The 16,264-nt window shown below is 34.6% G+C and overlaps 1 protein-coding gene across 2 annotated transcripts in view; it reads left to right on the forward strand.

The window, feature by feature from the left end:
• Positions 1-16,264, forward strand: part of PDE11A (phosphodiesterase 11A) — a 468,580-nt gene that overhangs the window by 57,222 nt on the left and 395,094 nt on the right. The window lies entirely within an intron of this gene.

A 16,264-nucleotide genomic window follows, 5' to 3' on the forward strand; every position in this document is an offset into this window, starting at 1 on the left:
TTATAATAAAAATGAGAATTCTACCTAAACTTATCTACTTATTCAATATCATTTAAATTAAACTAACAAAAATAATTTTATTTATCTAGGAAAAAATAAAATGCATTTGGAAGAATAAAAGATCAAAAGTATCAAATGATTTAATGAAAAAAATGTAAAAGAAGAAAATTTAGCTGTACCAGGTTTTATTCTATGTCATAAGGCAATAATTATTAAAAACTATCAGATTTTCACTAAGAGACAGGAAATCAGATCATTAGAATAGATTAGATATGCAATACACAGTAGTAAATGATTCTAGTAACCTTATATTTGACAAAAGTAAAGATTCAAGCTTTTGGGATAAGAATTAATTTATTTTGAGTTTTACAATTTTTCGCCCATTCTTGCTTCCCTCCCCCACTCCCCACAAAAGGCAGTCTGTTAGTCTTTACATTGTTTCCATGGTATACATTGATCTAAGTTGACTGTGATGAGAGAGAAATCATATCCTTAAGGAAGAAAAATAAAGTATAAGAGATAGCAAAATTACATAATAAGAAAATGGTTTTTTTCCTCTAAAATTGAAGGTGATAATCTTTGGTCATTATTCAAACTCTACAATTCTTTCTCTGGATACAGATGGTATTCTCCATCGCAGATAGTCCAAAATTGTTCCTGATGGAATGAGCAAATCTATCAAAGTTGATCATCACTCTCATGTTGCTGTTAGGGTGTACAATGTTTTTCTGGTTCTGCTCATCTTACTCAGCATCAATGCATGCAAATCCCTCCAGGCTTCCTTGAATTCCCATCCCTCCTGGTTTCTAATAGAACAATAGTGTTCCATGACATACATATACCACAGTTTGTTAAGCCATTCCCCCATTGATGGACTTTCACTTAATTTCCAATTCTTTGCCACCACAAACTGGGTTGCTGTGAATATTTTTATATAAGTGATGTTTTTACCCTTTTTCATAATCTCTTCAGATTATAGACCCAGTAGTGGCATTGCTGGATCAAAGGTTATGCACATTTTTGTTGCCCTTTGGTCATAATTCCAAATCACTCTCCAGAAAGGTTGGATGAGTTCACAACTCCATCAGCAATGTATCAGTGTCCCAGATTTCCCACAACCCTTCCAATATCGATCATTGTCCTAAGAATACACTATTTTTTAAAAGTTGTTGGAAAAACTGGATAACAGTCTGGAAGAAATTGTGAATAGAACAATATCTTACAACAATTCCCAAGATAAGGTCAAAATGAATTAGTTGTAAAAGGAGAAATCATAAGAAAACTAGAACATGGGACACATTATTTATCAGATTTATGAATAGTGGAAGAATTTATGAATAAATCAGAGATAAAGTATTGTCGATATAAAATGGATAATTTTGATTACATTAAATTAAAAAGGTTTTGTACAGTTAAAACTAATGTAACTGAAGTTAGAAGAAAAGCAAAAAAATTGGGAAAGCATTTTTATAGACAGTTTCATGTCTCAAATATATAGAAGACTGTCAAATTTACAAAAATATAAATCATTTTCCAATTGATAAGTGGTCAAAGGAGATGAACTGGAAGTTCTCCAATGAAGAAATCAATATTACATATAACATATTAAAATGCTCTAAATCATCTTTGATTAGAGGAATGAAAATTAAAACAACTTTGAAATAACTCGCACCTATCAGATTGGTTAAATTGATAGAAGGGGAAAATAGCAAATGTATGGGATATGGAATTTAGTTCACTAATACACTGTTGATTGAACTGTGTACTAATCTAAACATTTTAGAGAGCAATCTGGAATTAAGCCCAAAGAGTTATGAAACTGTGTATTACTTTTAATCTAGCAATCTCACTATTAGTAGGTCTGTTTCCCAAGGTGATCAAGGAAATTAGGGAAAAAACCTATATGACCTAAGATATTTATAGTAACTATCTTTGTGATGCAAAACACCTCCTGGAAATTGAGGAGATACCTTTCAAATGGAGAATGCTAAATATATTGTGGTATGTGATTTTGATGGAATACTGCTGTAAAAAAAATTGATAAGCTGGTTATTTTTAGAAAAACATTGAAAGTCTTGCATGAAATGAAAAGTGAAGTGAGCAGAACCAAGAGAATGTTGTATACAGTAACACCAATATTGTTCAAAGAATAATTTTGGACAACTGATACATTGTTGTAATTTCTTTGTTAATATTTTAAGTTTTTGCATTAATATTCATTAGGGAAGATGTTTTCTAATTTTTTTTCTATTTTGACTGTTAGAATTTAAGACCATATTTGTGTCATAAAGGTAATTTGATAGCACCCCTTCTTTATCTAGTTTTTGAAAACAGTTTATATACTCTTGGAATGAAATGTTCTTTAAATGTTGGTAGAATTCACTTGCAAATCCATCTGGTTCTGTTTTTTATCTTTTTTTTTCCTTTGAGAGTTCACTAATGACTCATCCAATTTTTTTATATTAGGATTATCTAAATATTACTTTCTTGTTCTGTAAATTTAGAAAATTCACATTTTTTGTAAATATTTGTCTATTTTATCTTTTAAAATTTTTATTTATTTAAGGTAATGGGGGCAAGTGATTTGCTCAAGGTCACACAAATGAAGCAATTAATTGTCTGGGGCTGGATTTGAGTTCAGTTCCTCCTGACTCCAGGGCCAGTGCTCTATCCACTGTGCCACCCAGCTGTCCTCATCTATTTCATTTAAATTGTCAGTTTCACTGGTATAAAGTTGGACAAAAGAACTCTTAATAATTGCTTTTATTTCTTCTTCATTTGAGATACTTTTTAAAAATTAAATTAGCTAATGGCTTCTCAATTGCACTTAGTTTTATTATGAATTCATTGGTTTTGTTTCACTTTCAATTTTGCTGATCTTTCCTTTGATCTCTTATACTTCTATTTTGAAGTTCAATGGGGGGCTTTACAATTATTTTACCTGGATGCCAAATTCATTGATCTGCTCTTTCTTTCTTTTTGATGTAAACATTTTATGATAAAAATTTGCCTTAAGTACTACTTAGACTGCCCAACAGAAATTTTGATATCTTGTCTCATTGTTGTCATTGGTTTTAATGAAATTACTTATTATTTTTTATGACTTATTCTTTTATCTACCCATTCTTAGTATTATGCTAGTTTTAGTTTCCTATTAATTTTTGATCTATATTTCAGACACTTTATGTAATGTGATACTTATTGCATTATGGTCAGAAAAAGATGTGTTAATAAGTGTTTAGTCACTCGCCCAGGGTCACACATCTAGTAAGTGTCTGAGTTCAAATTTGAACTCAGGTCTTCCTGACTCCAGGCCCAGTTCTCTTATTCACTGCACCACTTAGCTGCTTTAGGAATTAGGTAAACTTTTTTTCTAATTATGCTTTGTATTCTCCAGAGAATATCTAAATTTTATAAAATTCTATTCATTTCCTTAACTACTTTCTTAACTATTTTATGTTTACATTAATCTAGGTCTGAAAGGATTAATTGAGATCTTCTACTGTTACAGTTTTACTATTTTTTCTATAATTCATTTAACTTTTCTTCTAAGAATTTAGTTGCTATGCCAATATCGCTATTGACTCAGTCTATAGTATATTTTAACAAAATATACCTTTTCTGTTTGTATTTTAATTAAGCCTATTCTTTTTTGCTTTTTTCTTTTTCCTGAGATCATGATCGCTACTTCTGCCTTTGTTTTACTTCAGCTGAAATATGATATATTATGGTTCAGCCCTTTATTTTAACTCTTCATGTGTATTTCTATTTCAAGTATAATTATGGTAAAATAGATAAATATATATGTCTGTACACATACAACCATATCATTTGATTTCTATCCTTTTTATTTAACTCTTTCAGGGATTTATATTAGGCTTGTGTACAATATGTATTTTTTGAGCCTTTGCTTATAGCATTTTTATAGATTTTTAAATTTTTTTATTTATTTAAGGCAAAGTGACTTGCCCAAGGTCACACAGCTATAGATTTTTTTTACATTATTCTTTTCTCCTATTTTTGTGTGTTGAACTTCCCTGTCATTTAGTAATGTTATATGAGTGGATTTTTATTGTTGGTTTGTTCATTCTTCCAATCTACTTTTTTGACTTTGTACTTTATGTTACTTTTCGAAGGTATGTCTGGCTTGAGGTTCTGTCCTTTTTCATCCTTTTGGTTCTTTCATAGGTCAATCTGGAGGCCTGTAAGTTTTCAGTGTTTCCAAAGTGCTGTTATTCAGGGAGAGATCTGCTTATTGCCCTATTGGTCTGAACTCTGATTTTTTGACTGAAGTTTTTATCTGTTGGCTTGTATGTGGTTGAATTGTGATGGACAGTTGCTGGACTCAGTCACTGGGAGGTTTTGTATGTTTAGAGCATCTGAACTGCTGACACTTGTTTGGTCTGAGACTTTATTATGCCACTGCAGGCTTTCTTGTTGGACTAATGACTAGAAATGAGTTGATGCTCTGCTCTAGGACTCAGAGTACTTTGTACTTTGCTCAGTACATAGCTGAGGTCTGTGCTTGTTTGTATCTGTGACCCAGATCTGGGTAAAGTGACAAGAGAACTACCAAGAATGGCACTTGTTCCTTCATCCAGTTCCTGGTTTAGGAAATCCCCCAGGATCTATTCCTGTTCTGGTACTCTGTCTTGGTTATCTTTCTTTTTTGGTAATTATTAAGTGTCTGAGACTGGATTTGAACTCAGGTCCTCCTGACTCCAGGACCGATGCTATCTACTGCACCACCTAGTTGCACCCTTGGTTGTTTTTCTATCTCTAGATCTTGGCATGTTCCTCATTACAGCCCCTGTAGCACATTCATTTTCAGCCCCTGTCTCCAGTGTCTACAGTACTTTTTTGTTCATCTAAGTTTCTGGACTGGAAAAGTGATTCATGATCTTTCTCTTGGCATTATCAGATCAGTCTGGTGAATTTTCTTGGTCCTTGAGGAGTTGGCATGTTGGGTCAGTTAGACAAAATTGGTTGCTCTTGGGGCGGCTAGGTGGCGCAGTGGATAGAGTAGTGGCCCTGGAGTCAGGAGTTACCTGAGTTCAAATTGGGCCTCAGACACTTAATAATTACCTAGCTGTGTGGGCAAGCCACTTAACCTCATTTGCCTTGCAAAGACTAAAAAAAAAATAGTTGCTCTTATTCTGTCATCTTGACACTGCCTCTATTGACTTTCTCTTTCAAGCAAAAGGAGAAGTCTATAGCCTTTGATTATTGTCCTCATTTTTAATTTTCAAAGTGGCTAAAATATGAGGAAAAATGGTTAAATAGAATACTTTATATTTCTCTGTGAAAAAATGTTTGGCAGTTAATTAAGTTACTTTTTTGCGATTGTAGCCCTTGATTATTTTTCCCTGTAGTTCAGTGTCTTTCAGTAAACATATGCCTCCCCTCATGAGGAACAAGTAATAAGGATATTGGCATGTATTTGGATGATTACAGCTCTGTTCTTATTAAATGGAATCACTGAGGAATACTGTTTCTTTGGTATAACTATTAATTAGGTTAGTGTTTATCAGGAACACACAGAAGAGGAGTAGTTTTGCAATAGAGGAGTTTTGCCAGCAAAAAAGACTCAGGTTAGAATCCATCCAATAGTTAGAAAATAGAGTATCTAAAGAAAGTGAATTTACCCTTAGTTTCCAATTGTTTGCCATCATACACACAAAAGCTGCCTATAAATATATATATATATATATATATATATATATATATATATATATATATATATATACATATTTTTTCCCCTCTTTCCTTAAATCTCTTCAGTATAGGCCCTCAGTCAGAGGGGAAACACAGTTTTTGTAATAATGGTGCTTTTTTTCCCAAAGTACCATTAATTAGGTAGATTGAACAAATTATGGTACTATCAGTTCTATATTCTTAAAAATCACTGCACTATGCAAAATTGTGCAATAAAGACCAGAGGGCTTATGTGGGAAATGGGGTTTGGGGTACAACATGCAGAGACTTTGTTAGTGACACATTAAAAAAAGCATAGGAACTTTAAAAGGTGGCTCAGTTTTATATATGTTAAATGATTAAGAAATACATAAAGACTGCAATAATAATGGTGACATTTGCAGGTTTCGGTGTCCATCAATATTCCAGTTTTCATGAGGTCAGGCAAAGTTTAGGGCTATAGAAGAGAGGACAGGCCATGTGGGAAGATTGGGGTGGGGTATGAAGTGCATGAGTATAGACCTAGTCTTCCTGTACTCATATCTCCTACTGCACTAGAAGATAGATAAGTATGGCATTTTACTTTGAAAAGGATCTGAAGTTTGCTTGAGAAAGTGGACTTCAGAAAAGCTGCACCTCCTAAGTTATTGTGAGGTGGTGTTCATGACTCTACTTGGGATTTTCTTGGCAAAGATACTGAAAGTGGTCTGCCAGTTCCTTCTCTAACTCATTTTACAAATGAGGAAACTGAGGCAAAGAGTTAAATGACTTACCCAGGGTCAGATTTGCCTCAGATGTGCCTGAGGTTGGATTTGAACTCGGAAGAGTCTTTCTAACTCCAGATTCAGTGCTCTATCCATTGTGCTATATAGCTACTCCAGATTCTAGTAACTAATCATAAAGCAAACTAAATAATTAAATAAGTATCAATTATTAAATAAATTAATAATCAAAGCTGGCACTTATATGACACTTTTAAGATTTGTTTTTGTTTTATTTTTGTTTTATTTTTTTAGGTTTTTGCAAGGCAAATGGGGTTAAGTGGCTTGCCCAAGGCCACACAGCTAGGTAATTATTAAGTGTCTGAGACCGGATTTGAACCCAGGTACTCCTGACTCCAGGGCCGGTGCTTTATCCACTGCGCCACCTAGCTGCCCCTCACTTTTAAGATTTGCAAAGTGCTTTATAAATATATTCTTACTGATCCTCGCAACAACTCTAGAAGGTAGGTCCTATCAATATCCTCATTTTAGAAAACTGAGGAATATGATGGTTGTCACTTCTCTGGGGTCACACAGACTAGCTAGTAAGAAGAATTTGAACTCAGTTCTTCCTGACTCTAGTCCATGTTCTACTCACTGGACCACCTTATTGCCTCTAGAATTAGAAGTTGTGGGGCATCTGGTTGGCACAGGGGATAGAGTATCAGACCTAAAGTCAAGTCGCAGTACAAATCCAGCTTCAGATACTTACTAGGCATATGACCTTGGGAAAATCACTTAACCTTGTTTACTTCAATTTGTTCATCTATAAAATGAACTAGAGAAGGAAATGGCAAACCATGCCAGTATCTTTGCCAGAAAAAAACACAAATCAAGACATGAGGAATTGGACACGACTAGACAATGACTGAACAACAACAATAACAAAAATTAGCCATAGTATTTAGAATCCTAGAATTGTAGAATACTGGAATTTTAAAGCTGGAAGGAACCTTGCGGAATCCTTGGAGAACCTTGTCCACTCCCTCAAATTCTTTGTTTTTAAGAACAATAATAAAAATCTTACTTAGGGAAGATGTTGATCCTGTATGCAAATGATTAATAGTTTCAGTACTTGAAGGATTTTAAAAACATCACAAAACAAAATGTTCTAGAGTCTGATAAAAAGAATGTTTTCTTCTTAAAAACTCATGCCTAACACTACTTGGGGCAGAGTGTTAAGAATGTTTCCAGGGATGATGGGTGAACATACTATCTTAGAGCAAAGGAAACAGAACAGGTGTGAAATTGTACAGATCACACTGTAGGAAGAAAATTAATTTCTTTTGGTACCTTATACTGTTCACAACACCATCTGTCATAAAAATTATTGTAAAAGAAAAATGAGAATTCCTGTCCCTTCTATTTAAAGTGAGTCCCAAACTCCTAACATAATTTTGCCAACAATGTCTCCTCCACTACTACTATCTCAGTAAGCATAACTACTACATATGCTCACCTTGGAGAAATAACATTTTTGTTTGGATTTTTCCATGATTTCCATGGGGGATTATCAATCTGCATTTGTTAATTAGTTTATGGTCTGAAAATTGTTCACCAGACACCAACTAGCATAGTTCATAGAAGTCACCATAAAAAAAATGAAGTGGAGAAGATGAGTAGATTATAAAAGTTAATTCTAAGAAGTTGTAGATTATCTATAATTGTGACACATAAATAGATGAGTAAAATAAAAAAAAAACTCAGGTGACAATATGACCTTGGGAAATATAAAAATAACATGTGATGGATAGGAATTTAGGTGTGTAGATTCTTTGAAAAGGCAATCAGTTAGGTTTCCATAACACTATGGGGTACATTTTCAGTGCTCAGTTGAACCACATTGCTCCCATTAACATTAATGAGAGTTGGGTTGCTAGTTCCCTCTGTGCAATACTGAAACTATCCTCTCGAACTGTGCAAATTAAAGTCAAAATGAAATGTTAATTGTATGCTGAGAAGGTTGGAGTTTAACAAAGACTCACGCCCTTTAGCTTCAGTGTATCACATTTAGCTTTAAAGGTGGCATAGTTCTGCATTGTATTGAAATTGTATCTTATACTGCCTCCAAATGATTGAAGGCATACTTCCATACTATTATTTTTATTAAATGTGCAAACTCTTCACTGGCATTTATAAAATTGAAATGTTTTCATAATGCTGAAAATTTGTTGTATTTGTTGTTCAGTCAGATCTGACCTTTTGTGATCCCTTTTCGGGTTTTCTATGCAAAAATACTGGAGTATCTTATCATTTTCTTCTCACTTTACAGATGAAGAAACTGAGGCAAATAGGGTCAAGTGACTTATCCAGGATCACACACAGCTGGTAAATGTTAGAGGGCAAATTTGAACTCAGGAAGAGAAGTCTACCTGACTCCAGACCCACAGCTCACTGTGCTACCTAACTATCCAAAGAAAAGAATATCATTCTAAAAAACTAAAAGCACTTTTAAATTTTAAGTGGATATGTCCAGGGATCACTCAAATGGTAAGCCTAAAGGAAGAATAATAATGGTACCTCCTTCCATATTTGGTAGTGCTTTAAGTTTTAAAAAAAATTTTTTTCTCCCCACAAACTGGTGAGATTAAGTATTGTATTTCTATCCCCAGCTTACAAGTAAGTAAAGAAACTGAGGTGAGAGAGATACTTATGGCCACACAAGTAGAAATTGCAGAGCTGGGATTGGAACATAGTTCTATTGACTACAGTTCCATTGTCTTTTCCACTAGAACAAGGCGAAGACGTTAGGAAATCCTCAACATTGGCATTGTTTAAAAAAAAATCACCTGTCACAAAGGTGCAGTGTTGCAGCTCAGCAACATTGTCCCCAAGCACTAATTACAGCCTGAGTGTGTTGGAAGTCTAAGTAGGAGAAGCCTTAGTTGGAATTGTTTCCATGACACTGAACAGCCCCCAGAAGAACTTGATGATATTTGCTGTAAGGCTGATATGTGACATGTTGGCTGTTAGTGATGGAAAACATATTGGAGTTTATGGGTTTTCAGAGAGGAATGGCACCTCTGAGGGTGTGAGGTCTTGCTGAGCCCTTTTCAGGGCTGCTCATCCACACTTGCCATCCATCTGATTCACCTACCTCTCACCTATGGTTCTAAGAAAATGTAGCATGTGCAGCAACCACATACTAATAAAACCATCTTGACTCAAGCACCAAATCATTTGGAGGGTAACCAATGAGCTTCAAACCTCTCAGTGACTTGGGGAATGTCTATCCCAAGCATGTGAAGACTTACCCTACTGAAATAAGCAGATGAGAACAATCTGTTCCAATAGACCAAGAAGGTGGGTGAAAGCAGGCCTTATGGAACATCTAGAGCTTGGTCAGGCATCATGGATGTAGTCATCATCTTGACTTTTGTCTTGCCACCTGACTTTGATGACTTTGGAAGAGAGAGGTTCATGACTTTGTGCAACTCTGCCCCATTTAAATTCAATTCACTGGAAAGTCAAGATATTATCCCTTGATATCATGGATCTTCAAAAATGAAGGAATAATAACACTGGATAACACAATAGAACCATGGAAGGAAAAGGACCTATATGTAGAAGGATATTTTTAACAGCTCTCTTTTGGTGGCAAGGAACTGGAAATTAAGGGGAGGTTCATCAGTTGAGGAATGGTTGTACAAATTGTGGTATGTGATTAAGATGAAATACTATTCTGTTATAAGAAATGATAAACAAGATGCTCTCAGTAAAAACTTACATGAGCAGATGCAATGGGAAGTGTACTATGTACAATGTTGTAGTATGATCAGCTGTGCAAGAGTTACCTTTTCTCAGCAATGCTGTGACCCAAGAGAACTCTCAAGGTCTTAGGATAAAGAATACTATCCATCCCAAAGACAGAGCTGATAATGTCTGAATACAGATTGAAACATATTTTTTTTACTTTATTTTACTTGTTTTTTTGATGAGGTTATGTTTATTTTTACAACATTACTTGTATTGGTAATATTTTTCATGCCTTCATATTTTTAGCCCATAACAAATAACTTACTTTCTCAGTGAGAGGGATTGGAGTGGGAAAAAGGGAAAGAATTTGGAACTCAAGGTTTTAAAAGTGAAACTTATTTTTTGCATGTAACTAGGGAAAAATAAAACAAAATACTAAAACTCAACAACAACAACAACAACAAAATCTTAGGGGTTATTTTTTATTTTTTATTTTTGGCAAGGCAATGGGGTTAAGTGGCTTGCCCAAGGCCAAACAGCTAGGTGATTATTGTCTGAAGTCATATTTGAAATCAGGTACTCCTGACTCCAGGGCAGGTGCTCTATGCACTGTACCACCTAGCCACCCTGCAACAATAACAAAATCAAAACAGCAACATAAAGAATAAAATAGTTGAAAGAATGTTGCATTCCTTTTTAGATGAAGTCACTGTACTTTGTTGAGTTACTTTGTTGAGACCTTTCATAAAATAAGGGTAATATGTAAATATTTGGCAAATAAAAACAAAACATGTCAATAAAACTTCAAAAAGAAAACAAGAAATGATAATAGGAATGATTTTAGTGAACCTGGAAAGACTTATGAACTGAAGCAAGTGAAGTGACTAGAACCAGAACAATTTGTACTGTAAAAGACAAGTTTAAAAGACTATTTTTGAAATGTGATCAATCACCATAATTCCAGAGGTTGGTTCTACTATCTCTTGACAGAAAGAAGATGGTCCTTAGGGTAGAGAATGAAGCATGTATTTTTTGGATAGGTCAATGTGGGAATTTGTTTTGATTGATTACATATTTGTTTGAAAGATTTTCTTTTTTTCCCTCCTGAGTAGTGGAAGGGGGGACAAAGAGGGAGAGAAAATAGATTTTTTTATTGAATAAAATTAATGTTATTTGTTTGTTTGTTTGGGGTTTTTTGGCTAGGCAATGGGGTTAAGTGACTTGCCCAAAGTCACACAGCTAGGTTATTAAGTGTCCGAGGTCAGATTTGAACTCAGGTCCTTTTGACTTCAGGCTTGTGCTCTATCCACTGTGATACCTAGCTGCCCCAAAAATTAATTTTAAAAAGAACCAAAGCAAAAAGCACCAAAATAAGCCCAAGAAAATTCTTTGACTTCTACCTTTGCTCTATGGACTATTGTTCACTCCTGAAAGAAAATAAATTGAATGAATAAATTATCTCTCCAGAGATAATGAGTTCTTCCTTTTGTTTTTCAAACTTTGAGTATTGTCTCAATGTGGATATGTTTCCACATATGTTTCCATAGTATTCCTAAAAGCACAGGTCTGAATATTCAACTCTGCTACTCAAAAAGCACCACTGGCTCCCTATTGATTCTAGAATCAAAAATACATTCTTCTTGATTTGGTATTTAAAGTCCCTACCCCTCTGGCTCTAGTCTAAGCTTTCTGTTTCTATTACACATGATACTACTTCACATACTCTCTGTTCTAACCAGATCAGTGTATTTACTGTTTCTCAAACATGACCATCTATCTCAGGTCCTCATAACTTCCTTAGCTTTACCTAGCTTTCCTCAAAGCTCAATTTAAATATCACATCTAACATAAGATCTTTTTCTCATCCCTCAGAGATGGTGCTGCCTGCCATCTGAAATTACTGTGAATCTATTTTTAACTTTACTCTTATGTTTACTTGTTTCCCATGCTACAATGTAAACTCCTTGAAAGCAGAGAATGTTTGATTTTGATATTTGTATCCCTGTAATGCCTGGCATGTATTAGTGCTTAATTGATAACTGTTGGTTGATTAATAAATGTTTGTTGATTTGTTGAATATAAATCTCTCCTTTTGGTCATTTCTTCTTTTTCTTTCAGGAAGATCCTTGTCTCTTATACTGTACTTTATTATTTATTTAAGGATATTTATTGTTGCTCTCAATCTTCTCCTCCTCAGGGCTAATGAATAATTCCCCTGTACATTTTTCAAATTTATTAGTACTCTCTGAATTTTGAGATTGTATGATTTTGGTTATCTCATCAAGTCCTTTAGAATCAGAGCTAGCAGAATAAAACTGACCCAGCTTATTTAAACAGTCTCTGACCAGTTTGTTCTCTGTCTCAGTCTGTTTTTCTGATCTCTCATATTGTGTTGCCTGTTCTGATGTTCAGATAAGCCTGAGGTAAAGAAAACAACATTGACAACTCATGCCATTTTGGTGTCATCTGTTATGAAGCTATCCTCTTTCATTTGACAAAAGAACATTATTTCTCTTTGTCCTCTTTTTGTGTTCACTACATTTTAAAGAATGGTTTTCCAATTCCCTTTGTCTCTTGCAAGTGACAGAATATTTGTTTGGACGTGAGTTTTTTAAAAAAATCTTTTCATTGTAAGCTTGTATCTAAGAGGTTAGAAACTAATATGTCTGGAAAGTTGGTATTTCTGTCATCCATTTTTTTCCCTCTTTTCTGATGGACTATTTACCTCAATGTGTGAGAGTCAGTTTCTAAGTGAATTGATAAGGTGAGGAAACAGAAACTTTGAAAACACATAAATTCAAGAATTACATAACTATTACTTCTCATATTTTGAACTGGAGAACTAGTGATTGTATTTTTTTCACTGACATTCCATTTTCTTATATGAATTATTTTTCTTTCTAAGGCACAAATTCATTTGAGATGGGTGGGTGGGAGAACTCTGTAACAATAATATTGGAATTATCCATAGATGTTGGGGAAAAAAACACGGCACTATGAATCAGAAGATCTGAGAGAACCTGTTGATTCTTCCTAATAATGTGACTACAGGAAAGACACAATTTCTCTGAGACTTAGTTCTTTCAAAATAGGAATAATAATGACAATTTTTTTCTATAGGATAGTGTGTTATAAGATAAAATAGTGTGTGTGTGTGTGTGTGTGTGTGTGTGTGTGTGTGTGTGTGTGTGTGTGTGTGAAAGCACATTGTAAATTCTAGAGTGCTAAAACATGTAAGGAATTATTATTATTATAGTTTGAGTGATTGTATACTAGTCTTGTATACATGTCTTAGTTTATATCTGTATTGATGTATGCTAAACCAGTTTGACAGTCGAGAATATTCCTTAGGCTAGTGTATTATGTTGAATTGTATTGGAGTGAGCCAAGAATCTAGGTTACAGGTACTCTTGAATCTTTGACTAATGATGGTGATCAAGAAAGGTCTACAAAGGAAGCTCTAATCTCTTCTAGTTTGGGTTGGTGGAGGAAGAAGTCCATCAAAAAAAAATACAATTTTCCTTTCTGAGCTGTGAATTCTCTACATTTCTAGGGTTGAGGATGGGATACACTGAACCCCTCAGGACTATTTTAAACTTATTTAGCTTCCTTGGTACACTTGTGAGATTTCTTGAGTTTATTATAAATCCAAGGCTCTGGGATTGGTATAGTAAATGGCTTGGTAATTTTCCATTTAGAATTTCCTGAAATGAAAACCACTAACTTGTGGGTTTTTAAAAATCTCTTTTTAAAGAGAAATTAAAGTATGCATTTAAAGCTGAATGAGTTTGAGAGGGGAATGATCAATGGAACAAGTAAGTTCCTTCAAAAAATGTTAGGGGATGATTTCAAGGGCATACATAAAGGATTATCCTTGACAAGGACAAGTGTCATTCTTTGTTTAGTGGCTAGAGAAAAGGACTAGGGCATCGGTAAAGAGACAGAGCAATAGGGAGGCATAAAATAAGGGAAATTTGAAAACTCATAATGGGTGGTCTCAATTTGCTTAGTAAAGCTAGAAGAAGGGTCATCTACTGAAAAACAGAGGAGTAGGGCTGGCATCTGGGGTTCAAGGAGAGAGGAAAAGTTTGAAACATTATCTATAGAAAGTAACAAAAGGATTGTCATGCAGTAGGGAAAGCCTAGTAAAGAAAATTCAAGGATTGTAGTAGAACCAGTTTGTAAGGGTATATGATTTCCTATAAAAATATTCAGCAGTAGGGGGTGGCTAGGTGATGCAGTGGGTAGAGCACTGGCCCTGGAGTCAGGAGTACCTGAGTTCAAATCCAGCCTCAGGCACTTAATTACCTAGCTGTGTGGTCTTGGGCAAGCCACTTAAGCCCATTGCCTTGCAAAAAAACCAAAAAAATAATATTCAGCAGTTTGGCAGTAGGAGCAGAGAAAGCAGATGGTTTAAATTGGAGCTGTATTTGAAGGACATGATTAGGTAGAAAGGCAGGGCTAAGAGACTATGGGAAGTATGTGATTCAGGGGAAGAGGAAGCTTATGATCATATTGATTCACAATAGAGGCAAGCTGTAAAGACAGGAAAAGTGAGAGTGAAACAGGAGTAAAATGCTATGAAAACAGAGAGAAGTGGAAAGACGAGGCCATAGTAAAGATGAAGATTACATTTAGGAACAGAAGGCAGAGAAAACTGGAAGGATAGGAAATTTTGAGTACAGAAGAAATTTCATAGTTCAAAATGGATTTGGAACAATTTTTAGTGCTGGTGTGACAATCTAATGATGGATAAGGTAGAGGAAAGATATAATTCATGGCAATTGAGATTGATAAACTGAAAGGAAAAGATGTTGGGATGTAAATATTGTGAGTGTTAAAGTTTCTATGAATGAGGGAAAGAATTAGGTAGAGATGAAAATTGTGAGCCTGGTATTGAATGTCTTAAGAAAGAGTGAGTCACTTTGAAGATACAAATGACAGCAAAAAGGATCTGGGCTGGAAATTGATATAGTGAACCCCCAAAGAAGGAGTGGTATCTGAGTGAGAAAGACAAAGATGTTTTGGAAGTGGCTAGGAATGGGACAAAGATATACTCTTTGTTTGTATAACAAACTCTCTTGGCTGCATGGTAAAGGTAGACTATGAATGAAAGAAAAATTACTCAAGGAGAGTGTTATCAGAGGTAAGAGTTCTATTAGAAAATGTCACCTTTTCTGTGAGTTCAAGAAAACTGAAAGAATGTGAGAGGAAGAAATTTAGAATGAAGGAATTTGTCAGTGATAGAGAGTGGATTACAGAGTACATATATGAAAAAGATTTTGCAAGAAACTAGAGAATTGGTGGGAATGAAGAAAATTGAATTATTGAACTATGAGAGTGTGGGAAGATTTAGCAGAGAAAGACTTTTCTACTTTGGCAGATACCAAGGTGGCTATGAACTGCAAGGATTAGAAGAGTAAATATAAGTACCAATGGAGTGATCCAAGAGGTAATGGGAGACTCCATGGTCATGGTGGCTGGGAACATCATGTATTCAAGGAGGCTAGTGATCCCAGTCAGTAAATAGAAATCTGGAGCTGCCAATTACAAAATTGACTCATCTCCATATTTCTGTTTTTTCCCCCATTATCAGTGGTCTATTGCCTCCCTATTGAAAAAAGGAAAATATGTTTCATCTTAACCCATCTGTAACCAAGATTAAGCATTATATGGATAGAATTCTAGTGTTTTTTAGTCTTATTTTCCTTTATATTATTCTGATCACATATATATGTATATACTCATATATATTTTAATTCTTCTTTCTTCATTTTCTATCAGTTCTAACAGATCTTCCCAAGTTTCTTTCTTTTCATCATATTTTCATTCCTTTTTGAGGCATTACACAATTAGATACAACATAATTTGTCCAGTCATTTCCCAATAGATGAAATTTACTTTATTTCTAATTTTTTCTTTTGAACTATCTCTATTACAATCCTTAAAGGGAAATGGGCTAGAATTGAAGAAATTGATATCCTTTGAAGATCAAAACCTAGGTGAGGACCACACAGAACATGAGAGCAACATGGAATGAAGGAGTTGCTTTATATAATGACATTTTCCTTATTGTTAAGAATACTGCCAAGAAGCATCATTTTCCATCCCCA

Source organism: Macrotis lagotis, chromosome 1 (genome assembly GCF_037893015.1).
Source record: "Macrotis lagotis isolate mMagLag1 chromosome 1, bilby.v1.9.chrom.fasta, whole genome shotgun sequence".
Taxonomy (NCBI): Eukaryota; Metazoa; Chordata; class Mammalia; order Peramelemorphia; family Peramelidae; genus Macrotis; species Macrotis lagotis.